Below are 18,052 nucleotides of genomic sequence, written 5' to 3'. Positions count from 1 at the left end.
AGGTCACACGGAGAATCAGAGCAATTCTCAGAGACACTGAGAACAAGATCGACAATTCCCTCCTGGCACTTTCCCTGTAGGAGATACCGCAAGACGTTTCTGTATATTGGGCACAGCGCTCTGCAGGGTGTTAGCAGAGACTTTCCCGGGACAGTGAAACCCTATGTCAGAGACACTGAGAAGAAGCCCCAATGTTGCCTGCAGGCACTTTCAGTGTGGGTGCCTTCTCCACGTGGTTCCTGGTTTCACTGCAGCTCTGAAGAGAATGTTAGCAAAGAGGTAACCGGGACAGTGAAAACAGTACTCAAAGACAGGGAGAGCAAGCTCTATATTACTCTCTTGGCACTTTCAATGTGGGACATACAGCGAGATGTTCGCTGCTTTTGCGTTTGGCTATTGGGAGATTTACAGCACAAAGATATCTAGTTGATTAGAAGCAGTTCCGAGAAAGTCTAAGCTAATCCCCACTTTTCCCTCCTGGCACTTTCCATGTGGGAGATATAGCACGATGTATATTGGTTTTGAGGACAACTCAAGGGACAGTGTAGGGAGAAAAGCTCCTGGCTCGCTGAATGCGGTTCCTGGAGACACTGCGATCAATGTGGGAGATATGTCAAGATGTGTGTTGGTTTTGAGGACGGCTCTCTGGAGAGTCTTAGCAAAGAGGTCACACGGAGAATCAGAGCAATTCTCAGAGACACTGAGAACAAGATCGACAATTCCCTCCTGGCACTTTCCCTGTAGGAGATACCGCAAGACGTTTCTGTATATTGGGCACAGCGCTCTGCAGGGTGTTAGCAGAGACTTTCCCGGGACAGTGAAACCCTATGTCAGAGACACTGAGAAGAAGCCCCAATGTTGCCTGCAGGCACTTTCAGTGTGGGTGCCTTCTCCACGTGGTTCCTGGTTTCACTGCAGCTCTGAAGAGAATGTTAGCAAAGAGGTAACCGGGACAGTGAAAACAGTACTCAAAGACAGGGAGAGCAAGCTCTATATTACTCTCTTGGCACTTTCAATGTGGGACATACAGCGAGATGTTTGCTGCTTTTGCGTTTGGCTATTGGGAGATTTACAGCACAAAGATATCTAGTTGATTTGAAGCAGTTCCGAGAAAGTCTAAGCTAATCCCCACTTTTCCCTCCTGGCACTTTCCATGTGGGAGATATAGCACGATGTATATTGGTTTTGAGGACAACTCAAGGGACAGTGTAGGGAGAAAAGCTCCTGGCTCGCTGAATGCCGTTCCTGGAGACACTGCGATCAATGTGGGAGATATGTCAAGATGTGTGTTGGTTTTGAGGACGGCTCTCTGGAGAGTCTTAGCAAAGAGGTCACACGGAGAATCAGAGCAATTCTCAGAGACACTGAGAACAAGATCGACAATTCCCTCCTGGCACTTTCCCTGTAGGAGATACCGCAAGACGTTTCTGTATATTGGGCACAGCGCTCTGCAGGGTGTTAGCAGAGACTTTCCCGGGACAGTGAAACCCTATGTCAGAGACACTGAGAAGAAGCCCCAATGTTGCCTGCAGGCACTTTCAGTGTGGGTGCCTTCTCCACGTGGTTCCTGGTTTCACTGCAGCTCTGAAGAGAATGTTAGCAAAGAGGTAACCGGGACAGTGAAAACGGTACTCAAAGACAGGGAGAGCAAGCTCTATATTACTCTCTTGGCACTTTCAATGTGGGACATAGAGCGAGATGTTTGCTGCTTTTGCGTTTGGCTATTGGGAGATTTACAGCACAAAGATATCTAGTTGATTTGAAGCAGTTCCGAGAAAGTCTAAGCTAATCCCCACTTTTCCCTCCTGGCACTTTCCATGTGGGAGATATAGCACGATGTATATTGGTTTTGAGGACAACTCAAGGGACAGTGTAGGGAGAAAAGCTCCTGGCTCGCTGAATGCGGTTCCTGGAGACACTGCGATCAATGTGGGAGATATGTCAAGATGTGTGTTGGTTTTGAGGACGGCTCTCTGGAGAGTCTTAGCAAAGAGGTCACACGGAGAATCAGAGCAATTCTCAGAGACACTGAGAACAAGATCGACAATTCCCTCCTGGCACTTTCCCTGTAGGAGATACCGCAAGACGTTTCTGTATATTGGGCACAGTGCTCTGCAGGGTGTTAGCAGAGACTTTCCCGGGACAGTGAAACCCTATGTCAGAGACACTGAGAAGAAGCCCCAATGTTGCCTGCAGGCACTTTCAGTGTGGGTGCCTTCTCCACGTGGTTCCTGGTTTCACTGCAGCTCTGAAGAGAATGTTAGCAAAGAGGTAACCGGGACAGTGAAAACAGTACTCAAAGACAGGGAGAGCAAGCTCTATATTACTCTCTTGGCACTTTCAATGTGGGACATACAGCGAGATGTTTGCTGCTTTTGCGTTTGGCTATTGGGAGATTTACAGCACAAAGATATCTAGTTGATTTGAAGCAGTTCCGAGAAAGTCTAAGCTAATCCCCACTTTTCCCTCCTGGCATTTTCCATGTGGGAGATATAGCACGATGTATATTGGTTTTGAGGACAACTCAAGGGACAGTGTAGGGAGAAAAGCTCCTGGCTCGCTGAATGCGGTTCCTGGAGACACTGCGATCAATGTGGGAGATATGTCAAGATGTGTGTTGGTTTTGAGGACGGCTCTCTGGAGAGTCTTAGCAAAGAGGTCACACGGAGAATCAGAGCAATTCTCAGAGACACTGAGAACAAGATCGACAATTCCCTCCTGGCACTTTCCCTGTAGGAGATACCGCAAGACGTTTCTGTATATTGGGCACAGCGCTCTGCAGGGTGTTAGCAGAGACTTTCCCGGGACAGTGAAACCCTATGTCAGAGACACTGAGAAGAAGCCCCAATGTTGCCTGCAGGCACTTTCAGTGTGGGTGCCTTCTCCACGTGGTTCCTGGTTTCACTGCAGCTCTGAAGAGAATGTTAGCAAAGAGGTAACCGGGACAGTGAAAACAGTACTCAAAGACAGGGAGAGCAAGCTCTATATTACTCTCTTGGCACTTTCAATGTGGGACATAGAGCGAGATGTTCGCTGCTTTTGCGTTTGGCTATTGGGAGATTTACAGCACAAAGATATCTAGTTGATTTGAAGCAGTTCCGAGAAAGTCTAAGCTAATCCCCACTTTTCCCTCCTGGCACTTTCCATGTGGGAGATATAGCACGATGTATATTGGTTTTGAGGACAACTCAAGGGACAGTGTAGGGAGAAAAGCTCCTGGCTCGCTGAATGCCGTTCCTGGAGACACTGCGATCAATGTGGGAGATATGTCAAGATGTGTGTTGGTTTTGAGGACGGCTCTCTGGAGAGTCTTAGCAAAGAGGTCACACGGAGAATCAGAGCAATTCTCAGAGACACTGAGAACAAGATCGACAATTCCCTCCTGGCACTTTCCCTGTAGGAGATACCGCAAGACGTTTCTGTATATTGGGCACAGCGCTCTGCAGGGTGTTAGCAGAGACTTTCCCGGGACAGTGAAACCCTATGTCAGAGACACTGAGAAGAAGCCCCAATGTTGCCTGCAGGCACTTTCAGTGTGGGTGCCTTCTCCACGTGGTTCCTGGTTTCACTGCAGCTCTGAAGAGAATGTTAGCAAAGAGGTAAGCGGGACAGTGAAAACAGTACTCAAAGACAGGGAGAGCAAGCTCTATATTACTCTCTTGGCACTTTCAATGTGGGACATACAGCGAGATGTTTGCTGCTTTTGCGTTTGGCTATTGGGAGATTTACAGCACAAAGATATCTAGTTGATTTGAAGCAGTTCCGAGAAAGTCTAAGCTAATCCCCACTTTTCCCTCCTGGCACTTTCCATGTGGGAGATATAGCACGATGTATATTGGTTTTGAGGACAACTCAAGGGACAGTGTAGGGAGAAAAGCTCCTGGCTCGCTGAATGCCGTTCCTGGAGACACTGCGATCAATGTGGGAGATATGTCAAGATGTGTGTTGGTTTTGAGGACGGCTCTCTGGAGAGTCTTAGCAAAGAGGTCACACGGAGAATCAGAGCAATTCTCAGAGACACTGAGAACAAGATCGACAATTCCCTCCTGGCACTTTCCCTGTAGGAGATACCGCAAGACGTTTCTGTATATTGGGCACAGCGCTCTGCAGGGTGTTAGCAGAGACTTTCCCGGGACAGTGAAACCCTATGTCAGAGACACTGAGAAGAAGCCCCAATGTTGCCTGCAGGCACTTTCAGTGTGGGTGCCTTCTCCACGTGGTTCCTGGTTTCACTGCAGCTCTGAAGAGAATGTTAGCAAAGAGGTAACCGGGACAGTGAAAACGGTACTCAAAGACAGGGAGAGCAAGCTCTATATTACTCTCTTGGCACTTTCAATGTGGGACATACAGCGAGATGTTTGCTGCTTTTGCGTTTGGCTATTGGGAGATTTACAGCACAAAGATATCTAGTTGATTTGAAGCAGTTCCGAGAAAGTCTAAGCTAATCCCCACTTTTCCCTCCTGGCATTTTCCATGTGGGAGATATAGCACGATGTATATTGGTTTTGAGGACAACTCAAGGGACAGTGTAGGGAGAAAAGCTCCTGGCTCGCTGAATGCGGTTCCTGGAGACACTGCGATCAATGTGGGAGATATGTCAAGATGTGTGTTGGTTTTGAGGACGGCTCTCTGGAGAGTCTTAGCAAAGAGGTCACACGGAGAATCAGAGCAATTCTCAGAGACACTGAGAACAAGATCGACAATTCCCTCCTGGCACTTTCCCTGTAGGAGATACCGCAAGACGTTTCTGTATATTGGGCACAGCGCTCTGCAGGGTGTTAGCAGAGACTTTCCCGGGACAGTGAAACCCTATGTCAGAGACACTGAGAAGAAGCCCCAATGTTGCCTGCAGGCACTTTCAGTGTGGGTGCCTTCTCCACGTGGTTCCTGGTTTCACTGCAGCTCTGAAGAGAATGTTAGCAAAGAGGTAACCGGGACAGTGAAAACAGTACTCAAAGACAGGGAGAGCAAGCTCTATATTACTCTCTTGGCACTTTCAATGTGGGACATACAGCGAGATGTTCGCTGCTTTTGCGTTTGGCTATTGGGAGATTTACAGCACAAAGATATCTAGTTGATTAGAAGCAGTTCCGAGAAAGTCTAAGCTAATCCCCACTTTTCCCTCCTGGCATTTTCCATGTGGGAGATATAGCACGATGTATATTGGTTTTGAGGACAACTCAAGGGACAGTGTAGGGAGAAAAGCTCCTGGCTCGCTGAATGCCGTTCCTGGAGACACTGCGATCAATGTGGGAGATATGTCAAGATGTGTGTTGGTTTTGAGGACGGCTCTCTGGAGAGTCTTAGCAAAGAGGTCACACGGAGAATCAGAGCAATTCTCAGAGACACTGAGAACAAGATCGACAATTCCCTCCTGGCACTTTCCCTGTAGGAGATACCGCAAGACGTTTCTGTATATTGGGCACAGCGCTCTGCAGGGTGTTAGCAGAGACTTTCCCGGGACAGTGAAACCCTATGTCAGAGACACTGAGAAGAAGCCCCAATGTTGCCTGCAGGCACTTTCAGTGTGGGTGCCTTCTCCACGTGGTTCCTGGTTTCACTGCAGCTCTGAAGAGAATGTTAGCAAAGAGGTAACCGGGACAGTGAAAACAGTACTCAAAGACAGGGAGAGCAAGCTCTATATTACTCTCTTGGCACTTTCAATGTGGGACATACAGCGAGATGTTTGCTGCTTTTGCGTTTGGCTATTGGGAGATTTACAGCACAAAGATATCTAGTTGATTAGAAGCAGTTCCGAGAAAGTCTAAGCTAATCCCCACTTTTCCCTCCTGGCATTTTCCATGTGGGAGATATAGCACGATGTATATTGGTTTTGAGGACAACTCAAGGGACAGTGTAGGGAGAAAAGCTCCTGGCTCGCTGAATGCGGTTCCTGGAGACCCTGCGATCAATGTGGGAGATATGTCAAGATGTGTGTTGGTTTTGAGGACGGCTCTCTGGAGAGTCTTAGCAAAGAGGTCACACGGAGAATCAGAGCAATTCTCAGAGACACTGAGAACAAGATCGACAATTCCCTCCTGGCACTTTCCCTGTAGGAGATACCGCAAGACGTTTCTGTATATTGGGCACAGCGCTCTGCAGGGTGTTAGCAGAGACTTTCCCGGGACAGTGAAACCCTATGTCAGAGACACTGAGAAGAAGCCCCAATGTTGCCTGCAGGCACTTTCAGTGTGGGTGCCTTCTCCACGTGGTTCCTGGTTTCACTGCAGCTCTGAAGAGAATGTTAGCAAAGAGGTAAGCGGGACAGTGAAAACAGTACTCAAAGACAGGGAGAGCAAGCTCTATATTACTCTCTTGGCACTTTCAATGTGGGACATACAGCGAGATGTTTGCTGCTTTTGCGTTTGGCTATTGGGAGATTTACAGCACAAAGATATCTAGTTGATTTGAAGCAGTTCCGAGAAAGTCTAAGCTAATCCCCACTTTTCCCTCCTGGCACTTTCCATGTGGGAGATATAGCACGATGTATATTGGTTTTGAGGACAACTCAATGGACAGTGTAGGGAGAAAAGCTCCTGGCTCGCTGAATGCCGTTCCTGGAGACACTGCGATCAATGTGGGAGATATGTCAAGATGTGTGTTGGTTTTGAGGACGGCTCTCTGGAGAGTCTTAGCAAAGAGGTCACACGGAGAATCAGAGCAATTCTCAGAGACACTGAGAACAAGATCGACAATTCCCTCCTGGCACTTTCCCTGTAGGAGATACCGCAAGACGTTTCTGTATATTGGGCACAGCGCTCTGCAGGGTGTTAGCAGAGACTTTCCCGGGACAGTGAAACCCTATGTCAGAGACACTGAGAAGAAGCCCCAATGTTGCCTGCAGGCACTTTCAGTGTGGGTGCCTTCTCCACGTGGTTCCTGGTTTCACTGCAGCTCTGAAGAGAATGTTAGCAAAGAGGTAACCGGGACAGTGAAAACGGTACTCAAAGACAGGGAGAGCAAGCTCTATATTACTCTCTTGGCACTTTCAATGTGGGACATACAGCGAGATGTTTGCTGCTTTTGCGTTTGGCTATTGGGAGATTTACAGCACAAAGATATCTAGTTGATTTGAAGCAGTTCCGAGAAAGTCTAAGCTAATCCCCACTTTTCCCTCCTGGCATTTTCCATGTGGGAGATATAGCACGATGTATATTGGTTTTGAGGACAACTCAAGGGACAGTGTAGGGAGAAAAGCTCCTGGCTCGCTGAATGCGGTTCCTGGAGACACTGCGATCAATGTGGGAGATATGTCAAGATGTGTGTTGGTTTTGAGGACGGCTCTCTGGAGAGTCTTAGCAAAGAGGTCACACGGAGAATCAGAGCAATTCTCAGAGACACTGAGAACAAGATCGACAATTCCCTCCTGGCACTTTCCCTGTAGGAGATACCGCAAGACGTTTCTGTATATTGGGCACAGCGCTCTGCAGGGTGTTAGCAGAGACTTTCCCGGGACAGTGAAACCCTATGTCAGAGACACTGAGAAGAAGCCCCAATGTTGCCTGCAGGCACTTTCAGTGTGGGTGCCTTCTCCACGTGGTTCCTGGTTTCACTGCAGCTCTGAAGAGAATGTTAGCAAAGAGGTAACCGGGACAGTGAAAACAGTACTCAAAGACAGGGAGAGCAAGCTCTATATTACTCTCTTGGCACTTTCAATGTGGGACATACAGCGAGATGTTAGCTGCTTTTGCGTTTGGCTATTGGGAGATTTACAGCACAAAGATATCTAGTTGATTAGAAGCAGTTCCGAGAAAGTCTAAGCTAATCCCCACTTTTCCCTCCTGGCATTTTCCATGTGGGAGATATAGCACGATGTATATTGGTTTTGAGGACAACTCAAGGGACAGTGTAGGGAGAAAAGCTCCTGGCTCGCTGAATGCGGTTCCTGGAGACACTGCGATCAATGTGGGAGATATGTCAAGATGTGTGTTGGTTTTGAGGACGGCTCTCTGGAGAGTCTTAGCAAAGAGGTCACACGGAGAATCAGAGCAATTCTCAGAGACACTGAGAACAAGATCGACAATTCCCTCCTGGCACTTTCCCTGTAGGAGATACCGCAAGACGTTTCTGTATATTGGGCACAGCGCTCTGCAGGGTGTTAGCAGAGACTTTCCCGGGACAGTGAAACCCTATGTCAGAGACACTGAGAAGAAGCCCCAATGTTGCCTGCAGGCACTTTCAGTGTGGGTGCCTTCTCCACGTGGTTCCTGGTTTCACTGCAGCTCTGAAGAGAATGTTAGCAAAGAGGTAACCGGGACAGTGAAAACAGTACTCAAAGACAGGGAGAGCAAGCTCTATATTACTCTCTTGGCACTTTCAATGTGGGACATACAGCGAGATGTTTGCTGCTTTTGCGTTTGGCTATTGGGAGATTTACAGCACAAAGATATCTAGTTGATTAGAAGCAGTTCCGAGAAAGTCTAAGCTAATCCCCACTTTTCCCTCCTGGCATTTTCCATGTGGGAGATATAGCACGATGTATATTGGTTTTGAGGACAACTCAAGGGACAGTGTAGGGAGAAAAGCTCCTGGCTCGCTGAATGCGGTTCCTGGAGACACTGCGATCAATGTGGGAGATATGTCAAGATGTGTGTTGGTTTTGAGGACGGCTCTCTGGAGAGTCTTAGCAAAGAGGTCACACGGAGAATCAGAGCAATTCTCAGAGACACTGAGAACAAGATCGACAATTCCCTCCTGGCACTTTCCCTGTAGGAGATACCGCAAGACGTTTCTGTATATTGGGCACAGTGCTCTGCAGGGTGTTAGCAGAGACTTTCCCGGGACAGTGAAACCCTATGTCAGAGACACTGAGAAGAAGCCCCAATGTTGCCTGCAGGCACTTTCAGTGTGGGTGCCTTCTCCACGTGGTTCCTGGTTTCACTGCAGCTCTGAAGAGAATGTTAGCAAAGAGGTAACCGGGACAGTGAAAACGGTACTCAAAGACAGGGAGAGCAAGCTCTATATTACTCTCTTGGCACTTTCAATGTGGGACATACAGCGAGATGTTTGCTGCTTTTGCGTTTGGCTATTGGGAGATTTACAGCACAAAGATATCTAGTTGATTTGAAGCAGTTCCGAGAAAGTCTAAGCTAATCCCCACTTTTCCCTCCTGGCATTTTCCATGTGGGAGATATAGCACGATGTATATTGGTTTTGAGGACAACTCAAGGGACAGTGTAGGGAGAAAAGCTCCTGGCTCGCTGAATGCCGTTCCTGGAGACACTGCGATCAATGTGGGAGATATGTCAAGATGTGTGTTGGTTTTGAGGACGGCTCTCTGGAGAGTCTTAGCAAAGAGGTCACACGGAGAATCAGAGCAATTCTCAGAGACACTGAGAACAAGATCGACAATTCCCTCCTGGCACTTTCCCTGTAGGAGATACCGCAAGACGTTTCTGTATATTGGGCACAGCGCTCTGCAGGCTGTTAGCAGAGACTTTCCCGGGACAGTGAAACCCTATGTCAGAGACACTGAGAAGAAGCCCCAATGTTGCCTGCAGGCACTTTCAGTGTGGGTGCCTTCTCCACGTGGTTCCTGGTTTCACTGCAGCTCTGAAGAGAATGTTAGCAAAGAGGTAACCGGGACAGTGAAAACAGTACTCAAAGACAGGGAGAGCAAGCTCTATATTACTCTCTTGGCACTTTCAATGTGGGACATACAGCGAGATGTTTGCTGCTTTTGCGTTTGGCTATTGGGAGATTTACAGCACAAAGATATCTAGTTGATTTGAAGCAGTTCCGAGAAAGTCTAAGCTAATCCCCACTTTTCCCTCCTGGCACTTTCCATGTGGGAGATATAGCACGATGTATATTGGTTTTGAGGACAACTCAAGGGACAGTGTAGGGAGAAAAATTCCTGGCTCGCTGAATGCCGTTCCTGGAGACACTGCGATCAATGTGGGAGATATGTCAAGATGTGTGTTGGTTTTGAGGACGGCTCTCTGGAGAGTCTTAGCAAAGAGGTCACACGGAGAATCAGAGCAATTCTCAGAGACACTGAGAACAAGATCGACAATTCCCTCCTGGCACTTTCCCTGTAGGAGATACCGCAAGACGTTTCTGTATATTGGGCACAGCGCTCTGCAGGGTGTTAGCAGAGACTTTCCCGGGACAGTGAAACCCTATGTCAGAGACACTGAGAAGAAGCCCCAATGTTGCCTGCAGGCACTTTCAGTGTGGGTGCCTTCTCCACATGGTTCCTGGTTTCACTGCAGCTCTGAAGAGAATGTTAGCAAAGAGGTAAGCGGGACAGTGAAAACAGTACTCAAAGACAGGGAGAGCAAGCTCTATATTACTCTCTTGGCACTTTCAATGTGGGACATACAGCGAGATGTTTGCTGCTTTTGCGTTTGGCTATTGGGAGATTTACAGCACAAAGATATCTAGTTGATTTGAAGCAGTTCCGAGAAAGTCTAAGCTAATCCCCACTTTTCCCTCCTGGCATTTTCCATGTGGGAGATATAGCACGATGTATATTGGTTTTGAGGACAACTCAAGGGACAGTGTAGGGAGAAAAGCTCCTGGCTCGCTGAATGCGGTTCCTGGAGACACTGCGATCAATGTGGGAGATATGTCAAGATGTGTGTTGGTTTTGAGGACGGCTCTCTGGAGAGTCTTAGCAAAGAGGTCACACGGAGAATCAGAGCAATTCTCAGAGACACTGAGAACAAGATCGACAATTCCCTCCTGGCACTTTCCCTGTAGGAGATACCGCAAGACGTTTCTGTATATTGGGCACAGCGCTCTGCAGGGTGTTAGCAGAGACTTTCCCGGGACAGTGAAACCCTATGTCAGAGACACTGAGAAGAAGCCCCAATGTTGCCTGCAGGCACTTTCAGTGTGGGTGCCTTCTCCACGTGGTTCCTGGTTTCACTGCAGCTCTGAAGAGAATGTTAGCAAAGAGGTAACCGGGACAGTGAAAACGGTACTCAAAGACAGGGAGAGCAAGCTCTATATTACTCTCTTGGCACTTTCAATGTGGGACATACAGCGAGATGTTTGCTGCTTTTGCGTTTGGCTATTGGGAGATTTACAGCACAAAGATATCTAGTTGATTTGAAGCAGTTCCGAGAAAGTCTAAGCTAATCCCCACTTTTCCCTCCTGGCACTTTCCATGTGGGAGATATAGCACGATGTATATTGGTTTTGAGGACAACTCAATGGACAGTGTAGGGAGAAAAGCTCCTGGCTCGCTGAATGCGGTTCCTGGAGACACTGCGATCAATGTGGGAGATATGTCAAGATGTGTGTTGGTTTTGAGGACGGCTCTCTGGAGAGTCTTAGCAAAGAGGTCACACGGAGAATCAGAGCAATTCTCAGAGACACTGAGAACAAGATCGACAATTCCCTCCTGGCACTTTCCCTGTAGGAGATACCGCAAGACGTTTCTGTATATTGGGCACAGCGCTCTGCAGGGTGTTAGCAGAGACTTTCCCGGGACAGTGAAACCCTATGTCAGAGACACTGAGAAGAAGCCCCAATGTTGCCTGCAGGCACTTTCAGTGTGGGTGCCTTCTCCACGTGGTTCCTGGTTTCACTGCAGCTCTGAAGAGAATGTTAGCAAAGAGGTAACCGGGACAGTGAAAACAGTACTCAAAGACAGGGAGAGCAAGCTCTATATTACTCTCTTGGCACTTTCAATGTGGGACATACAGCGAGATGTTTGCTGCTTTTGCGTTTGGCTATTGGGAGATTTACAGCACAAAGATATCTAGTTGATTTGAAGCAGTTCCGAGAAAGTCTAAGCTAATCCCCACTTTTCCCTCCTGGCACTTTCCATGTGGGAGATATAGCACGATGTATATTGGTTTTGAGGACAACTCAAGGGACAGTGTAGGGAGAAAAGCTCCTGGCTCGCTGAATGCCGTTCCTGGAGACACTGCGATCAATGTGGGAGATATGTCAAGATGTGTGTTGGTTTTGAGGACGGCTCTCTGGAGAGTCTTAGCAAAGAGGTCACACGGAGAATCAGAGCAATTCTCAGAGACACTGAGAACAAGATCGACAATTCCCTCCTGGCACTTTCCCTGTAGGAGATACCGCAAGACGTTTCTGTATATTGGGCACAGCGCTCTGCAGGGTGTTAGCAGAGACTTTCCCGGGACAGTGAAACCCTATGTCAGAGACACTGAGAAGAAGGCCCAATGTTGCCTGCAGGCACTTTCAGTGTGGGTGCCTTCTCCACGTGGTTCCTGGTTTCACTGCAGCTCTGAAGAGAATGTTAGCAAAGAGGTAACCGGGACAGTTGAAACAGTACTCAAAGACAGGGAGAGCAAGCTCTATATTACTCTCTTGGCACTTTCAATGTGGGACATACAGCGAGATGTTTGCTGCTTTTGCGTTTGGCTATTGGGAGATTTACAGCACAAAGATATCTAGTTGATTTGAAGCAGTTCCGAGAAAGTCTAAGCTAATCCCCACTTTTCCCTCCTGGCATTTTCCATGTGGGAGATATAGCACGATGTATATTGGTTTTGAGGACAACTCAATGGACAGTGTAGGGAGAAAAATTCCTGGCTCGCTGAATGCCGTTCCTGGAGACACTGCGATCAATGTGGGAGATATGTCAAGATGTGTGTTGGTTTTGAGGATGGCTCTCTGGAGAGTCTTAGCAAAGAGGTCACACGGAGAATCAGAGCAATTCTCAGAGACACTGAGAACAAGATCGACAATTCCCTCCTGGCACTTTCCCTGTAGGAGATACCGCAAGACGTTTCTGTATATTGGGCACAGCGCTCTGCAGGGTGTTAGCAGAGACTTTCCCGGGACAGTGAAACCCTATGTCAGAGACACTGAGAAGAAGCCCCAATGTTGCCTGCAGGCACTTTCAGTGTGGGTGCCTTCTCCACATGGTTCCTGGTTTCACTGCAGCTCTGAAGAGAATGTTAGCAAAGAGGTAAGCGGGACAGTGAAAACAGTACTCAAAGACAGGGAGAGCAAGCTCTATATTACTCTCTTGGCACTTTCAATGTGGGACATACAGCGAGATGTTTGCTGCTTTTGCGTTTGGCTATTGGGAGATTTACAGCACAAAGATATCTAGTTGATTTGAAGCAGTTCCGAGAAAGTCTAAGCTAATCCCCACTTTTCCCTCCTGGCATTTTCCATGTGGGAGATATAGCACGATGTATATTGGTTTTGAGGACAACTCAAGGGACAGTGTAGGGAGAAAAGCTCCTGGCTCGCTGAATGCCGTTCCTGGAGACACTGCGATCAATGTGGGAGATATGTCAAGATGTGTGTTGGTTTTGAGGACGGCTCTCTGGAGAGTCTTAGCAAAGAGGTCACACGGAGAATCAGAGCAATTCTCAGAGACACTGAGAACAAGATCGACAATTCCCTCCTGGCACTTTCCCTGTAGGAGATACCGCAAGACGTTTCTGTATATTGGGCACAGCGCTCTGCAGGGTGTTAGCAGAGACTTTCCCGGGACAGTGAAACCCTATGTCAGAGACACTGAGAAGAAGCCCCAATGTTGCCTGCAGGCACTTTCAGTGTGGGTGCCTTCTCCACGTGGTTCCTGGTTTCACTGCAGCTCTGAAGAGAATGTTAGCAAAGAGGTAACCGGGACAGTGAAAACAGTACTCAAAGACAGGGAGAGCAAGCTCTATATTACTCTCTTGGCACTTTCAATGTGGGACATACAGCGAGATGTTTGCTGCTTTTGCGTTTGGCTATTGGGAGATTTACAGCACAAAGATATCTAGTTGATTTGAAGCAGTTCCGAGAAAGTCTAAGCTAATCCCCACTTTTCCCTCCTGGCACTTTCCATGTGGGAGATATAGCACGATGTATATTGGTTTTGAGGACAACTCAAGGGACAGTGTAGGGAGAAAAGCTCCTGGCTCGCTGAATGCGGTTCCTGGAGACCCTGCGATCAATGTGGGAGATATGTCAAGATGTGTGTTGGTTTTGAGGACGGCTCTCTGGAGAGTCTTAGCAAAGAGGTCACACGGAGAATCAGAGCAATTCTCAGAGACACTGAGAACAAGATCGACAATTCCCTCCTGGCACTTTCCCTGTAGGAGATACCGCAAGACGTTTCTGTATATTGGGCACAGCACTCTGCAGGGTGTTAGCAGAGACTTTCCCGGGACAGTGAAACCCTATGTCAGAGACACTGAGAAGAAGCCCCAATGTTGCCTGCAGGCACTTTCAGTGTGGGTGCCTTCTCCACGTGGTTCCTGGTTTCACTGCAGCTCTGAAGAGAATGTTAGCAAAGAGGTAACCGGGACAGTGAAAACAGTACTCAAAGACAGGGAGAGCAAGCTCTATATTACTCTCTTGGCACTTTCAATGTGGGACATACAGCGAGATGTTTGCTGCTTTTGCGTTTGGCTATTGGGAGATTTACAGCACAAAGATATCTAGTTGATTTGAAGCAGTTCCGAGAAAGTCTAAGCTAATCCCCACTTTTCCCTCCTGGCACTTTCCATGTGGGAGATATAGCACGATGTATATTGGTTTTGAGGACAACTCAAGGGACAGTGTAGGGAGAAAAGCTCCTGGCTCGCTGAATGCGGTTCCTGGAGACCCTGCGATCAATGTGGGAGATATGTCAAGATGTGTGTTGGTTTTGAGGACGGCTCTCTGGAGAGTCTTAGCAAAGAGGTCACACGGAGAATCAGAGCAATTCTCAGAGACACTGAGAACAAGATCGACAATTCCCTCCTGGCACTTTCCCTGTAGGAGATACCGCAAGACGTTTCTGTATATTGGGCACAGCGCTCTGCAGGGTGTTAGCAGAGACTTTCCCGGGACAGTGAAACCCTATGTCAGAGACACTGAGAAGAAGCCCCAATGTTGCCTGCAGGCACTTTCAGTGTGGGTGCCTTCTCCACGTGGTTCCTGGTTTCACTGCAGCTCTGAAGAGAATGTTAGCAAAGAGGTAACCGGGACAGTGAAAACAGTACTCAAAGACAGGGAGAGCAAGCTCTATATTACTCTCTTGGCACTTTCAATGTGGGACATACAGCGAGATGTTTGCTGCTTTTGCGTTTGGCTATTGGGAGATTTACAGCACAAAGATATCTAGTTGATTTGAAGCAGTTCCGAGAAAGTCTAAGCTAATCCCCACTTTTCCCTCCTGGCACTTTCCATGTGGGAGATATAGCACGATGTATATTGGTTTTGAGGACAACTCAAGGGACAGTGTAGGGAGAAAAATTCCTGGCTCACTGAATGCCGTTCCTGGAGACACTGCGATCAATGTGGGAGATATGTCAAAATGTGTGTTGGTTTTGAGGATGGCTCTCTGGAGAGTCTTAGCAAAGAGGTCACACGGAGAATCAGAGCAATTCTCAGAGACACTGAGAACAAGATCGACAATTCCCTCCTGGCACTTTCCCTGTAGGAGATACCGCAAGACGTTTCTGTATATTGGGCACAGCGCTCTGCAGGGTGTTAGCAGAGACTTTCCCGGGACAGTGAAACCCTATGTCAGAGACACTGAGAAGAAGCCCCAATGTTGCCTGCAGGCACTTTCAGTGTGGGTGCCTTCTCCACATGGTTCCTGGTTTCACTGCAGCTCTGAAGAGAATGTTAGCAAAGAGGTAAGCGGGACAGTGAAAACAGTACTCAAAGACAGGGAGAGCAAGCTCTATATTACTCTCTTGGCACTTTCAATGTGGGACATACAGCGAGATGTTTGCTGCTTTTGCGTTTGGCTATTGGGAGATTTACAGCACAAAGATATCTAGTTGATTTGAAGCAGTTCCGAGAAAGTCTAAGCTAATCCCCACTTTTCCCTCCTGGCATTTTCCATGTGGGAGATATAGCACGATGTATATTGGTTTTGAGGACAACTCAAGGGACAGTGTAGGGAGAAAAGCTCCTGGCTCGCTGAATGCCGTTCCTGGAGACACTGCGATCAATGTGGGAGATATGTCAAGATGTGTGTTGGTTTTGAGGACGGCTCTCTGGAGAGTCTTAGCAAAGAGGTCACACGGAGAATCAGAGCAATTCTCAGAGACACTGAGAACAAGATCGACAATTCCCTCCTGGCACTTTCCCTGTAGGAGATACCGCAAGACGTTTCTGTATATTGGGCACAGCGCTCTGCAGGGTGTTAGCAGAGACTTTCCCGGGACAGTGAAACCCTATGTCAGAGACACTGAGAAGAAGCCCCAATGTTGCCTGCAGGCACTTTCAGTGTGGGTGCCTTCTCCACGTGGTTCCTGGTTTCACTGCAGCTCTGAAGAGAATGTTAGCAAAGAGGTAACCGGGACAGTGAAAACAGTACTCAAAGACAGGGAGAGCAAGCTCTATATTACTCTCTTGGCACTTTCAATGTGGGACATACAGCGAGATGTTTGCTGCTTTTGCGTTTGGCTATTGGGAGATTTACAGCACAAAGATATCTAGTTGATTTGAAGCAGTTCCGAGAAAGTCTAAGCTAATCCCCACTTTTCCCTCCTGGCACTTTCCATGTGGGAGATATAGCACGATGTATATTGGTTTTGAGGACAACTCAAGGGACAGTGTAGGGAGAAAAGCTCCTGGCTCGCTGAATGCGGTTCCTGGAGACCCTGCGATCAATGTGGGAGATATGTCAAGATGTGTGTTGGTTTTGAGGACGGCTCTCTGGAGAGTCTTAGCAAAGAGGTCACACGGAGAATCAGAGCAATTCTCAGAGACACTGAGAACAAGATCGACAATTCCCTCCTGGCACTTTCCCTGTAGGAGATACCGCAAGACGTTTCTGTATATTGGGCACAGCGCTCTGCAGGGTGTTAGCAGAGACTTTCCCGGGACAGTGAAACCCTATGTCAGAGACACTGAGAAGAAGCCCCAATGTTGCCTGCAGGCACTTTCAGTGTGGGTGCCTTCTCCACGTGGTTCCTGGTTTCACTGCAGCTCTGAAGAGAATGTTAGCAAAGAGGTAACCGGGACAGTGAAAACAGTACTCAAAGACAGGGAGAGCAAGCTCTATATTACTCTCTTGGCACTTTCAATGTGGGACATACAGCGAGATGTTTGCTGCTTTTGCGTTTGGCTATTGGGAGATTTACAGCACAAAGATATCTAGTTGATTTGAAGCAGTTCCGAGAAAGTCTAAGCTAATCCCCACTTTTCCCTCCTGGCACTTTCCATGTGGGAGATATAGCACGATGTATATTGGTTTTGAGGACAACTCAAGGGACAGTGTAGGGAGAAAAGCTCCTGGCTCGCTGAATGCCGTTCCTGGAGACACTGCGATCAATGTGGGAGATATGTCAAGATGTGTGTTGGTTTTGAGGACGGCTCTCTGGAGAGTCTTAGCAAAGAGGTCACACGGAGAATCAGAGCAATTCTCAGAGACACTGAGAACAAGATCGACAATTCCCTCCTGGCACTTTCCCTGTAGGAGATACCGCAAGACGTTTCTGTATATTGGGCACAGCGCTCTGCAGGGTGTTAGCAGAGACTTTCCCGGGACAGTGAAACCCTATGTCAGAGACACTGAGAAGAAGCCCCAATGTTGCCTGCAGGCACTTTCAGTGTGGGTGCCTTCTCCACGTGGTTCCTGGTTTCACTGCAGCTCTGAAGAGAATGTTAGCAAAGAGGTAACCGGGACAGTGAAAACAGTACTCAAAGACAGGGAGAGCAAGCTCTATATTACTCTCTTGGCACTTTCAATGTGGGACATACAGCGAGATGTTTGCTGCTTTTGCGTTTGGCTATTGGGAGATTTACAGCACAAAGATATCTAGTTGATTTGAAGCAGTTCCGAGAAAGTCTAAGCTAATCCCCACTTTTCCCTCCTGGCACTTTCCATGTGGGAGATATAGCACGATGTATATTGGTTTTGAGGACAACTCAAGGGACAGTGTAGGGAGAAAAGCTCCTGGCTCGCTGAATGCGGTTCCTGGAGACCCTGCGATCAATGTGGGAGATATGTCAAGATGTGTGTTGGTTTTGAGGACGGCTCTCTGGAGAGTCTTAGCAAAGAGGTCACACGGAGAATCAGAGCAATTCTCAGAGACACTGAGAACAAGATCGACAATTCCCTCCTGGCACTTTCCCTGTAGGAGATACCGCAAGACGTTTCTGTATATTGGGCACAGCGCTCTGC

This window comes from Larus michahellis, chromosome 5 (assembly GCF_964199755.1).
Source record: "Larus michahellis chromosome 5, bLarMic1.1, whole genome shotgun sequence".
NCBI lineage: Eukaryota > Metazoa > Chordata > Aves > Charadriiformes > Laridae > Larus > Larus michahellis.
Note: the sequence above shows the minus strand (reverse complement) of the source record.